General features: G+C 47.6%; 1 long non-coding RNA gene across 1 annotated transcript; it reads right to left on the bottom strand.

The window, feature by feature from the left end:
* Positions 1–2,420: 2,420 nt before the first annotated feature.
* LOC131808162 (uncharacterized) lies at positions 2,421–5,870 on the bottom strand. The gene is made up of 3 exons (XR_009344700.1): positions 5,800–5,870; positions 5,235–5,381; positions 2,421–3,336 (listed from the first exon to the last, which is right to left on the bottom strand). It is a non-coding gene; the product is annotated as an uncharacterized LOC131808162 (long non-coding RNA).
* Between the last annotated feature and the right edge of the window lie 6,510 nt (positions 5,871–12,380).

Below are 12,380 nucleotides of genomic sequence, written 5' to 3'. Positions count from 1 at the left end.
AGACCACTTGGAAGACTTCCTAAGTCCACTGCAAGGCTGGGAGCTGCACTTTTTGAGAAATGCTTCCAGGGCATTCCCTCAGAGGAGCCTTTAGCCATGGCAGGGAGGGGAGGGTAGAGACAAGACAGCCCTACCCAAGAACAGTGGGGCTCCTATCATCTGGGCAACCTCCCTAGGGTGAGGCCCTCCTCAAGTAGTTAATATCCTCCAGAAGCACCTCTCCCTCCAGGAATCTCTCTTAGCTGGGTGTCAGGAAGGAACCTTTGACAGACTGGTATACTTGTGCACCGTAGTTGCTAGATTAATCCTCCCATAAGTTACCTTTTAAAGTGCTGGAAGAGTCATAAGCGTTTCAGGTGCTGTAGCAACTTGAAGGGAAAACACGTAGGCCTCAGCGGGGTCCTCCAGCTCCCCTGCCATGAGGGAACCAGGATTTCTGAGAGTCCTTCCAGCTCCCCTGAGTCACGCATCCAGACAAGGAGGTCCAGATTTGGAGTCTAAGTCGGCAACTCAAGGGAGAGAGCTGGAATCCACACAGTCAGAACTCTGCTTGAGGGCAGCAGTGCTGAAACGAAAAGGAATCCTTTTCTCTGGAGCAGTCTCTCTGAATGCCTGTTCCCCTGGGGAAGCTCTGATGTGCAGATTAAGGCAAAGTATCCTGGGGCTGAGGGGGAAGGAGGAAGCAAGGAGATTCATGGGAAAAAGGAGGGAAGGGAAGAGCCCCTCTTGGAGGCACACGGGTCAGTGGGAGATTTACGGGGGGCTCTGCCTGGACAAGGAACACCCGCGAAACCAGCCACCCTCCACCGCCCCCAACTGGGGACCATGTGGCCCCACGGTAAAATTTCCCCTGCGGCTTTGTCCTTGCAGGAAGCTCCCAGCTCTTCTCTAGAAGAATGCAATTCCTGCAGAAGCAGACAGACAGGTTAGGCAAGGCAGGCAGGTGGGGCTGACCCTGCCCTTCATCACTCCCGGGCAGGGTCAGACTGGAGGGCTCCGCTTCAGGACTGCCATCTGCTTGGAAAGGAGGTCCGGGGAAAAGCCGCTGATAGGGAAGCCTCTCTCCCCAGAAGACAGTCACCCATCTTTCCACCCAGGCCTTAAGTTCACCTCCGGCATGACTGGGTTGGGTCCTCAATAGACGCCGTTTTAATTTTCAGCAAAAAACCTCAGTCATCACTTCTGACTGTACATTTTCCACCCTGATTTTGGAAGGACTTTCTTACCTCTGTCTCTCCAAAGCTAGCTATGGCAGACTCCAGCCCTAAAACATTCTGAGTCCGCATAAAGCCTCACCTGCGGCCTGCCACCAAGGGACGGTCTTGGATGGATCTAAGGTCCCATCCAGCACTTCCTCCGTTCTCTTGGTCCATCCAACAAAAAGGCCTTGAAGCCTTCCCCTAGTGCCTCCTTCTGGATTGATCTGGCAGACATTAACTAAATTCCCATTTTGTGCCAGGCACTGTAGCAGGCCCTGGGAAGACACAAAGAGTGAGACCAGATAGAGGAGAGAGCAAGCCAGAAGGTCTTTTCCCTGCCAAGAATAGAGGACGGACGGACCACGAAGTCTGACACTGACCCTGTGAGACAGGATTACTTGGAAGCTCTCAAAATAATTTACATCATCAGAATTTTCTAGGCCTCACTTGCTGCCCCCACTGCAGTCAGCATTTTAGGTGTGGCTGTAGTGATGAGTGAACCAACTGTGTTGCAATTTTCCTCTTAGCACCCTATACATCTTCAAGCCTGGGAGAGCAGGTGTGAGAGAGGAGGTCCCAGGAGGCAGGGGAGGGGGTACCTCACTCATTTGCCTGGAAGAGGTAGTCCCACCATGTTACTTTGTTCATCTGTCCCCAAGCCCGAAATCACATTCTTCAGGACCTGCCCTTCCCCCACAAAGGGGGTTAGGAATGACAACTGTTCCAAAACCAGGCTGAAGGGCTTGGCCCACTTTGGAGGGTTTCCAAACCAAGGCAGCTCAAGCCATCCTGCAGCTGTGCCTTTAAGAGAATGATGCAGGCCGCTGAGCTCATCTTTTATGAGCTCATCTTGCAGAAGGTGTGGTCTCCTCTTCCTACTATTTTTCTTGTGCTGCCAGATTCAGACTTAGAGAAATCACAACAAAACAGTTCACCTTTGCTTTCTCCCATGAAACACAAAAACGCAGCAGCAAACATCAAAGTCTGAACAGTCACTGTATTCTGCATTTCACTCCTGTGCCTTAGAGGTGGTTCTAATTCTCAGGTCCTTGTGCTCTGGCTCCTGAGACCTATAGCCATTCATCAGTCGTGTTTGAACTATGGATGTTATCCACTGTTCTTGACTGTGACTGTGTCTGCAATAATGAAGAATTAGGTCAGCAAGGACTAATCCTCAGAACTCAGTCTCGGACCCAGTTGTAAATATCACTTCTGCTACTACAAGCAATGTGATCCTGGGTAAGTTACTTAATTTCTCTGAGTCTCAGTTTTCTCATCTATAGAATGAAGTCAATAATACTTACCTCATATAACCCATGTGACAACTGAATGAGAGCATATGTAAAGAGTGTCGCCCATGGGTAGCACAGAACCATTACTCGACAAGTGGCCCACGAATGCAGTTGGTCTGGAGAATGCACTGTTGGTCTGGCATGGGAGGGGCTCAATACCCCACTGACAGCCATTATCTGTTGACCAGGAAGATCAAGAAAGGAACCACTTGTTTGTTAAAATTCTCCCACCTCTCCTCGATTTAGTCCTTCACTCTCTCTCGGTTGTCTGCCGGCTGCTGCCACCAAAATGTCAGAGCTCTTTGAGGACACAGATTATGCCCCAGTGGGCAGCAGAGTCTACGTTTTTAGACAGTTAATATTTGTGCATGGATGCATGGATATTTTTTTCAACTGACCAGCTGAATATGATTTCTGCCGCTTATGGGTGTCAGTATACAGGAAGTGCAGAGTCTCAGACGGGAGAGACATGGGTTTAATATTTACTGATTCCTGATTCCTGCCACCGATCACTTTTAAAGGCATTAAATCCAAAATCTTTAGATCTTGCTGCTTTGCAGGACCAGATTAGATTGCATACAGGAATTTTGCATAGCAAAAAAAGATACATCCCACTGATTTGCATCTCAATTTCTATTCCCTTCAAAAGGCTCTCAAAAGCCACATAGTCCCCCAGCAATAATCATGAGCAAGGCAAAGAAATGAAGAACTTTGGCTGGGAAGACATTAAATTAGTCTCTGTAATGTAGTAAAAGACATATCCAGGGGTATATTCTTTCCCTGGACTTCCTTCTGGCCCCTGCCACAGACTCTGAGCAGAGCAAGCACACATGGGGAAGGTTCCTCTAGGATAATGAGAGAAAATACATTAAAATCTTGTTACAAATCGCTGTTTGGCACTTTGGATTTGTTGTACTGTAGATCAGATCGTGTTCCCATGCACAGCAGTGTGTAAAAAGCTTCACTTCTGATAACAACAAAACCTACAATACAGAGTTTCTAAGCCACAGAGTCCCTTAGCAATAAAAAGCTGCAAGACCCAATAACCCAACAGTTCTCTTTCTCCTCTTTCATTGGCATTCCAGGGAAAGCTACTGTGCTTCTCCCTTCCGGTCTCCTAGGAATCATGGTGATAATGAGCGCTCAGGGAAGGGAGGGGGAGGAGGGATGAGGGGTGGATGAAAATGAGCCGGTTATTATAGCCCAGGGTGGTTATATTCAAAAGAGGAGTTTGGTCTGGTTGGAAAGGAAGCAAAAGGCTCAGCCTGCCTTGTAAAGACTCGGGGGGACTCAGAATTCCAGATGGAGAATCCAGAGTGGGGCTTGGTTTGTTTATATTTAACAGAGCAGTAAACCAGGGCATGGTTTCTCTCTGCCGTGTGTAGTCACTGCTTGGGGAGGAAACACTCCCATGCAAAGATGGGACTTCCTCTCTTATCAGGAAGGGGATCTGCCTTCAGTAAAGCCCCAACAAGGTTTTGCTTGCCAAGTGAGAAGGACTGGGTGGCTGCCCGTCCCATTTGCGGATGTCATTTCCTCTGGGGAGCCCTGCCCAGCCGAGCCCATTCAGCTTGGTGGCCCAGGGCACCCTAGGAAGCTCCTAACCTCCACTCACCAGAGCACAAAGCACCCACACGGTCCAGAGTTTCCCTTCAGATATTCTGCCCGTAGTCTTCACAACTAAGCTTGTTTCCCACAGGTGTTCTCAGAAGGGAAGAGGGGAGGGTGGGAGAGGGCAGCCATGGGAAACACCCCTAGAGTAGTAAGTGATCCCATTACCAAGTCCCTCACTCCCTTCAGGCCCCCATCTTAGTGAAGCCTTCTTGGACACACTAATTAAATATACAATTTGTATTTATATATCCCCCCAGCAGCCCCTAGCTCCTGTCCCTGCTTTATTTTTCTCTGTCGAACTTAATACCTTTTGACATTATTTTTTATCTATGTGTTTAGTGTCTCTCCCACTAGGTTGTAAACTCCAAGAAGGCAGGATTTTTGTCTCCCTTGTTCACTGGATTCCCAGTACCTAGAGTAGTGGGTGGCAATAGCAGGCACGTATCTGTTTGAATCAAGGCCTACCCAAGTGCTTTGCATGAATTACAGCCCCCAAGCTAACGCTACCAGGGAACGTTGGTTTCTAAGGGAACATAAGTATCCTCTCCACAGATAGGTAGGGTCACTCTGCCTTCTCTGCTCTCCCAGAGAGTGTTTTAACCAACACTGTGTTAGTGGGAAGAGTCACTCTGCCTGATTCAAAGTCTCAGAATAAGTGGTGTTTCCTTCTGTTTCTTAAATCCACACTGGTTAAAAAAAAAAAAAAAAAAAAGCCAGACCCTGCTCTCCTCATCTTTCTCCCAGTTAGACTTGCTTCCATCAAGGAGTCAGTCTTGGCCCAAGGTTTGATCTCCCTGGAAAATGGCTGGCACTCCACTTTCTTATTTTCACTGGGAGATGAGGCTCTAGAAGTTGCAGTTCTTAGTTAAACAATAGAAATCCAAACTGCCTAATTTAAGTAGAAAAAATACTTATCGAAGAATGTTAGGCAGTTCACAGACTTTCTGGAATGGTTAGAGAAATAAGCCTAGAAGCAGCTAGAACATCACCCGAAATCACACTACGAAATCGGTCCCAGAGAGACCCCCATTTTTGCCACTCCTGCATTCAGACACTCAGTTCACCCCCACCCCAATCAACATGCCCAGCACTGGGCACTGACGCTGCCCTGGGAGCTCATCCACACTACCTGAGAAAGTGGACGGGCTGCTGCAGCTCTTGCTTAAATGGGTTCACACAGCACTTGCTCCTTACACGATTAACTTCAGGGTCTGCAGGGAGGGTGTCGTACTGGCTACAACCGGCTTCAAAGCCGGCTCCTTGACAGCGAGACAGCCTGGGAAAGCAAGTAGCCGATCATCGCCTGGGGGATGGTGCGGTCACATTCCTCCAATGATGAAGTGATCAAAAAAGTAAGACAAATGTCTACTTCGTTGATCTACTCAATTCTCCTGGCCAAATGCCCTCTCACTGCAACATTAGTTTCTAAGAGTAAAATCTTACAGTCCCCTTTTCACATGAGAGGATGGGCTTAGGTTCAGAGACTCGGCAAGGTCACGCGCCTCAATAAACGTCGGATTAAATATTCACACTCCCAGACCACAGTGACTCGGAGGCACTTCATGCCTTCGTCCATCGGTTGCCTTTGCTTTCCTATTCGTTTTTAGCTATGTCCTAGTGTATATTTCCTTTTGGTCCCGTCTCCCCTGTTCCATGATACATTCCTATTATTCTTCTCCCCTCGACTCACTGACCAGGAGGGACGCCAGAGATCCGTGGCGGAGGCTGGTGGTTACCGATCCATCCGCCATTCACCTGTTTGCCCTGTCAACAGAACGTGCTCTTTGTCCTAGAGACAATGGGCTGGGCCTCCGGAGCGAATGGTGATTGGTCCAACGGTAAGCATGTGACCCAGTTCTGGCCAATGAGATGTAAGGAGTAATCTGCCGCGGAGCTTCCGGGGCTCCCGGATGACAGAGAGGCGTGGGAGGGAATCACGGCGTTGTGCTCCCTTTCTTCCGGCTTGAAACTGGTCCTGGGAGGGCACTACCGCCGCCACACTAACTGCCCCGCTAGGAATGGGGCAATAAAGCCTCTCCAACTCGGCACAGTGTGTGTGCACGTTCCTTAGTGCTCCGCGCCCACCTGTACATCTGGTTCTCAGTTGACCTGGTCCTTCTCCCCACCTATCCACGAGTTCCAGCAGCAATTCATCTCGGCCTTCACCTCTCCAGCCTCCTGTGTGCTTCTTCTTGGGTCTTCCGTCACCTCTGATTCCCTGACCACCTTAGCACTCCCTGCCATGAGGTTCCCACCCTGCTCTTACCTGCCCGGTTCCACTTCTCTGGTGCCTGGCCTCATACTCCACCCTTAGCTCTACCAAGTCCTCTTCTCCAGGAAACTTGACTTCAAAGTGAGCAAGTTTCCCTCACACCTAGAAGTAGATGGAATAAATGCCACTGAATTGTGTGCTTTAAAATAGTTCACTGAATTTATGTGAATTTCACCTCAAAAAAAGAAATCCCTTCACTCTAAACCTGTTTTGCTCACTCCTTTCTCTTGTTACTAGCCTTCACCAAATATGGCCCTCCCTTGAAGAATGCACCATATCTTGGGGCTCCTGGGTGGCTCAGTGGGTTAAAGCCTCTGCCTTCCGCTCAGGTCATGATCCCAGGGTCCTGGAATCAAGCCTCCCATTGGGCTCTCTGCTCATCAGGGAGCCTGCTTCCCCCACCCCACCCTGCTTGCCTCTCTGCCTACTTGTGATCTCTGTCTGTCAAATAAATAAAATCTTTTTAAAAATTGGGGTCTGCTTGTAAACATGTTTTATGAAGATTACTATATAAAACAGATTTCTGGGCCTCCCCCAACACACAAAATTTCTTCTTCAGTACATTTAGGGTGGGGTATGATAATTTGCATTTCTAACAAGTTCCCCAGTGATTATTTTGCTGTTAGTCCAGGGACCAAGGCTGTTGTGAGATATGTAAAAACTGTTAATATAGTTGCCTCCAGGGAGGGGCAACCTTGTTGGCTGGGTCATGGGTGAAGACCTTCTCACTGTGCACCCTTTTGTATCTTTTGAATTTCTGTATATGTGATGATATTACCTACTCAGAAACAAACTTGGGATTGAAAAAAAAGAAAAAGGAAAAAAGAAATGAGAACATCACCACCTTAAACTCACTACCCTCACCCACATGTTAAGAGAGTTTTCTTTAAATAACTAGAGACTGTTCTAGAAGGTCACCACCCTCTCCCTCATTCTCTCTTTGCTTCTCATTTGTATGCTGCACATCCGCTCAATGTTACTTTATTCAAACAACCCCTGCTGCTGGGTACCAGAGCACATTTCCACCTTCCAAGAGGAATCCTGCTTGTGTTCAAATAGCTAAAGAACACAATGACGAATTCAGTTGTCTAAGAAAAGAAAGCAATCATGAAATACTGTTTTCCACCCATCAAATTAAAAGTTATTAAATATCCAAAATATGTTGGCAGGCACCGGGGAACACAGACTTTCGCGCTACTGGTAGAAACAAAAAATTGGATCATCTCTAGAAGGCAATCTGGCCTTTAAAAATGTGCACAGCCTTTGACCTAATTAATTCCACTTATAGAAATAAATCCTAAGGAAGCAGCAAGAGATGCATAAAAGCATTTATAATTAAGGGTGTTCATCTCGGCATGAAAAACCAGAAAAAAATCTCAATGTTGAACAATCAATGTTTATTAAATATACTGTGCCACATTTACCATGGAACCCAAAATAACAGTGAAAAATCATATTGTAGAAAGATACTTAATGACATGGAAATGTGCTCATGTTGTATTATCAGGTGACAGAGTGTAAATTGGGTGACAAACGGGTGATATGATGTAGTTTCCTTAGAAAATTATAAATATAAAATGACTTGAAGGATCTGTTCTACAGTGTTTGCTAGTGGTTACCTCCGCCTAGGGTGATTATAGGTAGATTTTATTTTCATTATGCTCATCAGTATGTTCAAACTTTCCACCCGGAGTGTATACTACTTTTATTAAAAATAAAAAACAAAAATGGGGGATGGAAATGATGCTTCCTCCTATGAGGGCAATCAAGACCGATCAGGTGGAGGCCTCTGAAGGAGAGTATTCAGGGAGCTCTGTCCAATGCCCACCCTGAGACGCCACTCCCTTGGGCTGGGCGAGTTTCTGGCAAATAGGGATGTGCGGGGGCGAGAGCTTTTCACTCCGGTCTCTTTTCTGCTACTGCCCCTGCTTCTCATCACAGGACAGCACCCACGGGAGGCATCACGGTGGTGCCCAGTCCCTGGCCAGAGCCCCAGCAGAGCCTATGGTATACCAATCCACCTGAACCACTGGCTGAGAACGAAACCTGGGCGCAGGTCTTCAGGGCAGGAGCACGTGTCCTGACCTGCGTGGAATGCTGGGTGGTTTGTGGTTAACCACACCCCCCGCAGAGCTGGGCCCGCTTGAGGCCAAGGACGAGCGTGGGAGCTAGTCCTGGGAGTGAGAAAAAAAGAAAGTGTAGTAATCAAGACAGAGACTTCAGTTGAAACAGTACAGGAGTTGACAGAGATGGGGGTGCAGATAAAGACTGACTTAGACTAACTGAGGGAGAACCAGTTTTTCCACCAGGGACTGGATTTTCCTAGGGCCTGTAGCCCCTTGCTCACACAGAGCCATTGTTGAAAACACCACCAATAAAAACATCAGGGTGATTCTAAGAAAATGCCCAGTCTGAAGAATATACATATGACTCAGGTCTCCTGGGGACTTTTTAATATGGTTATCCTTCACAGCCATCTTCCGGGGTAGGCTAGCCATGGCATGGTCCCCAGACTTTAAAAAAAGAAAAAGGCTGAGGAACTGAAGTTAAGTTTCTGCAACTTGACCATGTTGAAAGGTGACACTGCAGGATCTATCAGGTTAGTTTACTGTTCGAGTAAAGTTTCCAAACTCTGTGAACTTCCATGTAGCAAAAAATATATATAATATATAATATATATTTATTTATATATAAAATATTTTATGTATACTTGTTATATATAAATATATACTAATTATATATAAATTTATTTTTGGCAAAGATTAAAGCTGTGATTTAGTGGAATGAAGCACCGGATATAGAAAAACCACCCAACTCTGCAACCACCAGCCAACCGTCACATGAGTCTGAGTGCTTACCGCACACGAGAGAGTCGATTAACCTCTTTGAGCCGTGATTTCCTTGTATGTAAAGTAGAGTTCACTCCTCCAGCAAATACTTATTGAGCACCTGTGCCAGGCACTGGGGACCCGATCATGAGCCAGTTCCCACCATCATAGCGATTAAATAGTGTTATGGCCACAGCCTGTCTTTGGACCCTGCGAGTTAAAAACACTTTTTACATTTTTGAATTAGTGAAACAATTAGAAGGCACACATTTTGTAACTTGTAAAAAATTATATGAGGTTCCAACTTCAGTGTCCACAAGTAAAGTTTCAGTGGAACACAGTCCCATTCACAATTGACATAGCGTCCAGAGGCTGCCTCCGCGCTCCAGTGGCAGAGCTGAGCAGCTGTAACAGAGACTGGATGACCCACATATCTGTAAATATCTACTATCTGACTCTTTATCAAAAAATAAAAAAAATAAAAAAATAAAAAAGCATGCTGACCCTTGGAATAATGGAAGAAAAATAAGGTGATTACAGACTCCTAAAAGCTCTATGAATCTAAAAGAAGGAAGGAATTTGTCAAAGCTGTTAAGGTGAAAATTAAAATGCTGCATTGCTTTATCTAGCGTTTAGGAGCATCAGCTCTGCTCCCTGATCTGAGTGTTTCTAGGTCTCCCTGGACTGTAGGTACCTACCAGGTGAAAGGTATAGGTGTATCTGGAACGTCAGTGGCTCCTGCCTCCACCTACATGATGCAGGCCCTCTAGCCCCACCAATGATTCTCTGGTGTTCCAGAGTCTTCGAGGGAGACTCATGTGTTCTCAGGCTGCCCTCTGCGAATACATCTGTATCCTTACCAAAGGTGCTGTTTCCATGACATCAAGGGGGCAGGGACCAACATGCAGTTATGCTTTCTGCTAGCCTCAACACTCAAGAAAGATGCGTTGCTGCACAGGTGGGCATGACGATGATGCCCCTCCTCCACTTGGTGTCCCTGGGAGTTAGCTTTAAACCCAAAGCACACAGCTATGGCCTCTGTCTCCCTGAGACCCTGTGAAAATGACACCTTCGGTCCCTGCCTGCTGACTGTCCCACTGGCCTGGGAGACAATGCCCAGAGAAGGGCATCTGTGCCAAACTCTCATCCTTCCCTCCCCCATGTCAACTGTGGAAACCAAGAAAAACAAGGCTGTACCCACTTCGAGTCTAGCCCTGACATAAGCGCAGCCATCTTGATGTTCCAGATTATCACAAAATATTTCTTGGGTTCTGACATACTCAGGTTAGCACTTTAAACAGTCCCTCTCTCTTTTAATGATTGATTTAAACCCCTGGACTCAGCTGCATAACTCCTCTACACATTCCCCAACTGACCAGTGTTGACCCGAGTAGGTAGGGACAACTCTACAACCCTATTCAGCAGGAAGAAGCTACAGAAGATAAGACCTTCCACCTTCAACAACCTTAAAGATTTAAGGGTCAAAATTGTTCAGGGGGAAATGTGGAGGCCGATAAAATTCAGGCCATCCCGCTTCAAGTTTAGCTGATGTGGGAAACAGAGGCAGAAGAAAATCATTAAAATTCCTCACCTACTGACAAGCCCTTGAAACAGACAGAGTGGCTCTCCCCTGGTGACTTAACTGCCCTCACCTTGAGATTTTGCTAAGGACAATCCTAGCCTGACCAACCCCCTACCCCAACAGGTCCGACCAGGATCCTGTAAGTCTACTTTAACAATTCCTTTATCTCTAAACCTCCAAGATAATGTCAAGAATCATTCCCAAGCATATGGCCCACTGATGTACATCTAAAGGGTCTCACGAGAAGATTTTTATTATTGGTAATAAATAACCTCTCTCCCAACAATAGTTAGCCCCTCAAGGTCCTGGAGACCTTGATTCCTTAGAGATGTATATCATCCATAATCCCCTTTGTCCTCACCCACCATGGAGTCCATCCCTACTCTCAACCTTGCCTGTGCTTCCCATGCCCACAGCCTTTCTGGTTCGGAGTCCAAGTCCCTATCTCTGCTGTGTCCGGTATACTTGGGCCCAAGCTTAAGCTTGTCAAATAAACCCTCGTGGGATTGCATCAGTGCTTGGCTCCTTGGTGGTCTCTCAGATGCAAAAACTCGGGCATAACACCAACCACCCTGTACTGTATTGACTACTGAACACAGTTGTGCTTCACTTTTATAATCTGCTGCATGATATCCATGTTTCCTAATCCAGCTCCCTGTCAGTCAGCCACCCACCCCTACTCCCACCTCTGGTTCCCTGGTGATGGGGGGTGGGGAGGGGCACCCTGGCCTCCCTAATGGTCAGGTTGGAGCCCCATGGGCTGGACCCTGTCCCTAACTACTCAGCCCCACAAGTCCCACCTGCATCCGCTCTGACAGCAACACCCGGCTGTCAAGGGTCCAGTTCCCCAGGTCTGCGGACCTCCTGCCACAGAGGCCCTCAGGGCTCCACCGGCCAGGGCACACCCAGCATTTCTCAACCTTGCCTGTGCTTCCCATGCCCACAGCATCTCGCCTGCTCTGTGTTCAAACTGGGTCAGCATCCTTAACTGTCCCTTATCCACCCAAGCTTGGGCTTCCTGCCCCCCTCCCCAATTTTAAAGAGCATTTTCAGCTCCCTTCTTTAGCCCAGAAACTCTCACCGGCTTGTGTGAGACTGGGATTCCGGTATAGAACAACCCTGCTGTCCCATTAGTTAATTCTGGCCTTTTCCAGGCTGGCTTCCTTCCCTTACCCTGAAGGACCTGGGCCACCAATGTCCCAGCATGGCTCGGGGCCCAAACCCACTTAACAGTGACCACACCTGGGGGCACAGCTTGGTTCCAGGCTCTGGCAGAGCAGTACCGAAGGTAGGGAGACAGATGGAAGAGGCAACTAGTAACACACATTGCACTGTCCCTGAGCTGGGCTCAAAAAGTGGGGTGGGCCCAGCTTAATGGGAAAAGGCAGCCAGGAACTCAGGCGGTGGGGAAGACAGAGGGGAGTAAGGGGTGACAGAGCACAGAACTGCTCCCCTCCTCAGGGGCCCGTGATGAGTTTCCTTTTTGAGGAAAGTCGCCGTCTGCATTTGTTTCTGTACCTTTAAGGAGGCAAGAAGCCGAGACAAAGGGACAGAGGGAAATATGCACGCAGAACTCTCAAGCGATTAGCCAAA

Source organism: Mustela lutreola, chromosome 9, assembly GCF_030435805.1.
Source record: "Mustela lutreola isolate mMusLut2 chromosome 9, mMusLut2.pri, whole genome shotgun sequence".
Lineage (NCBI taxonomy): Eukaryota > Metazoa > Chordata > Mammalia > Carnivora > Mustelidae > Mustela > Mustela lutreola.
Note: the sequence above shows the minus strand (reverse complement) of the source record. Positions and strands in the feature narration are given on the sequence as shown.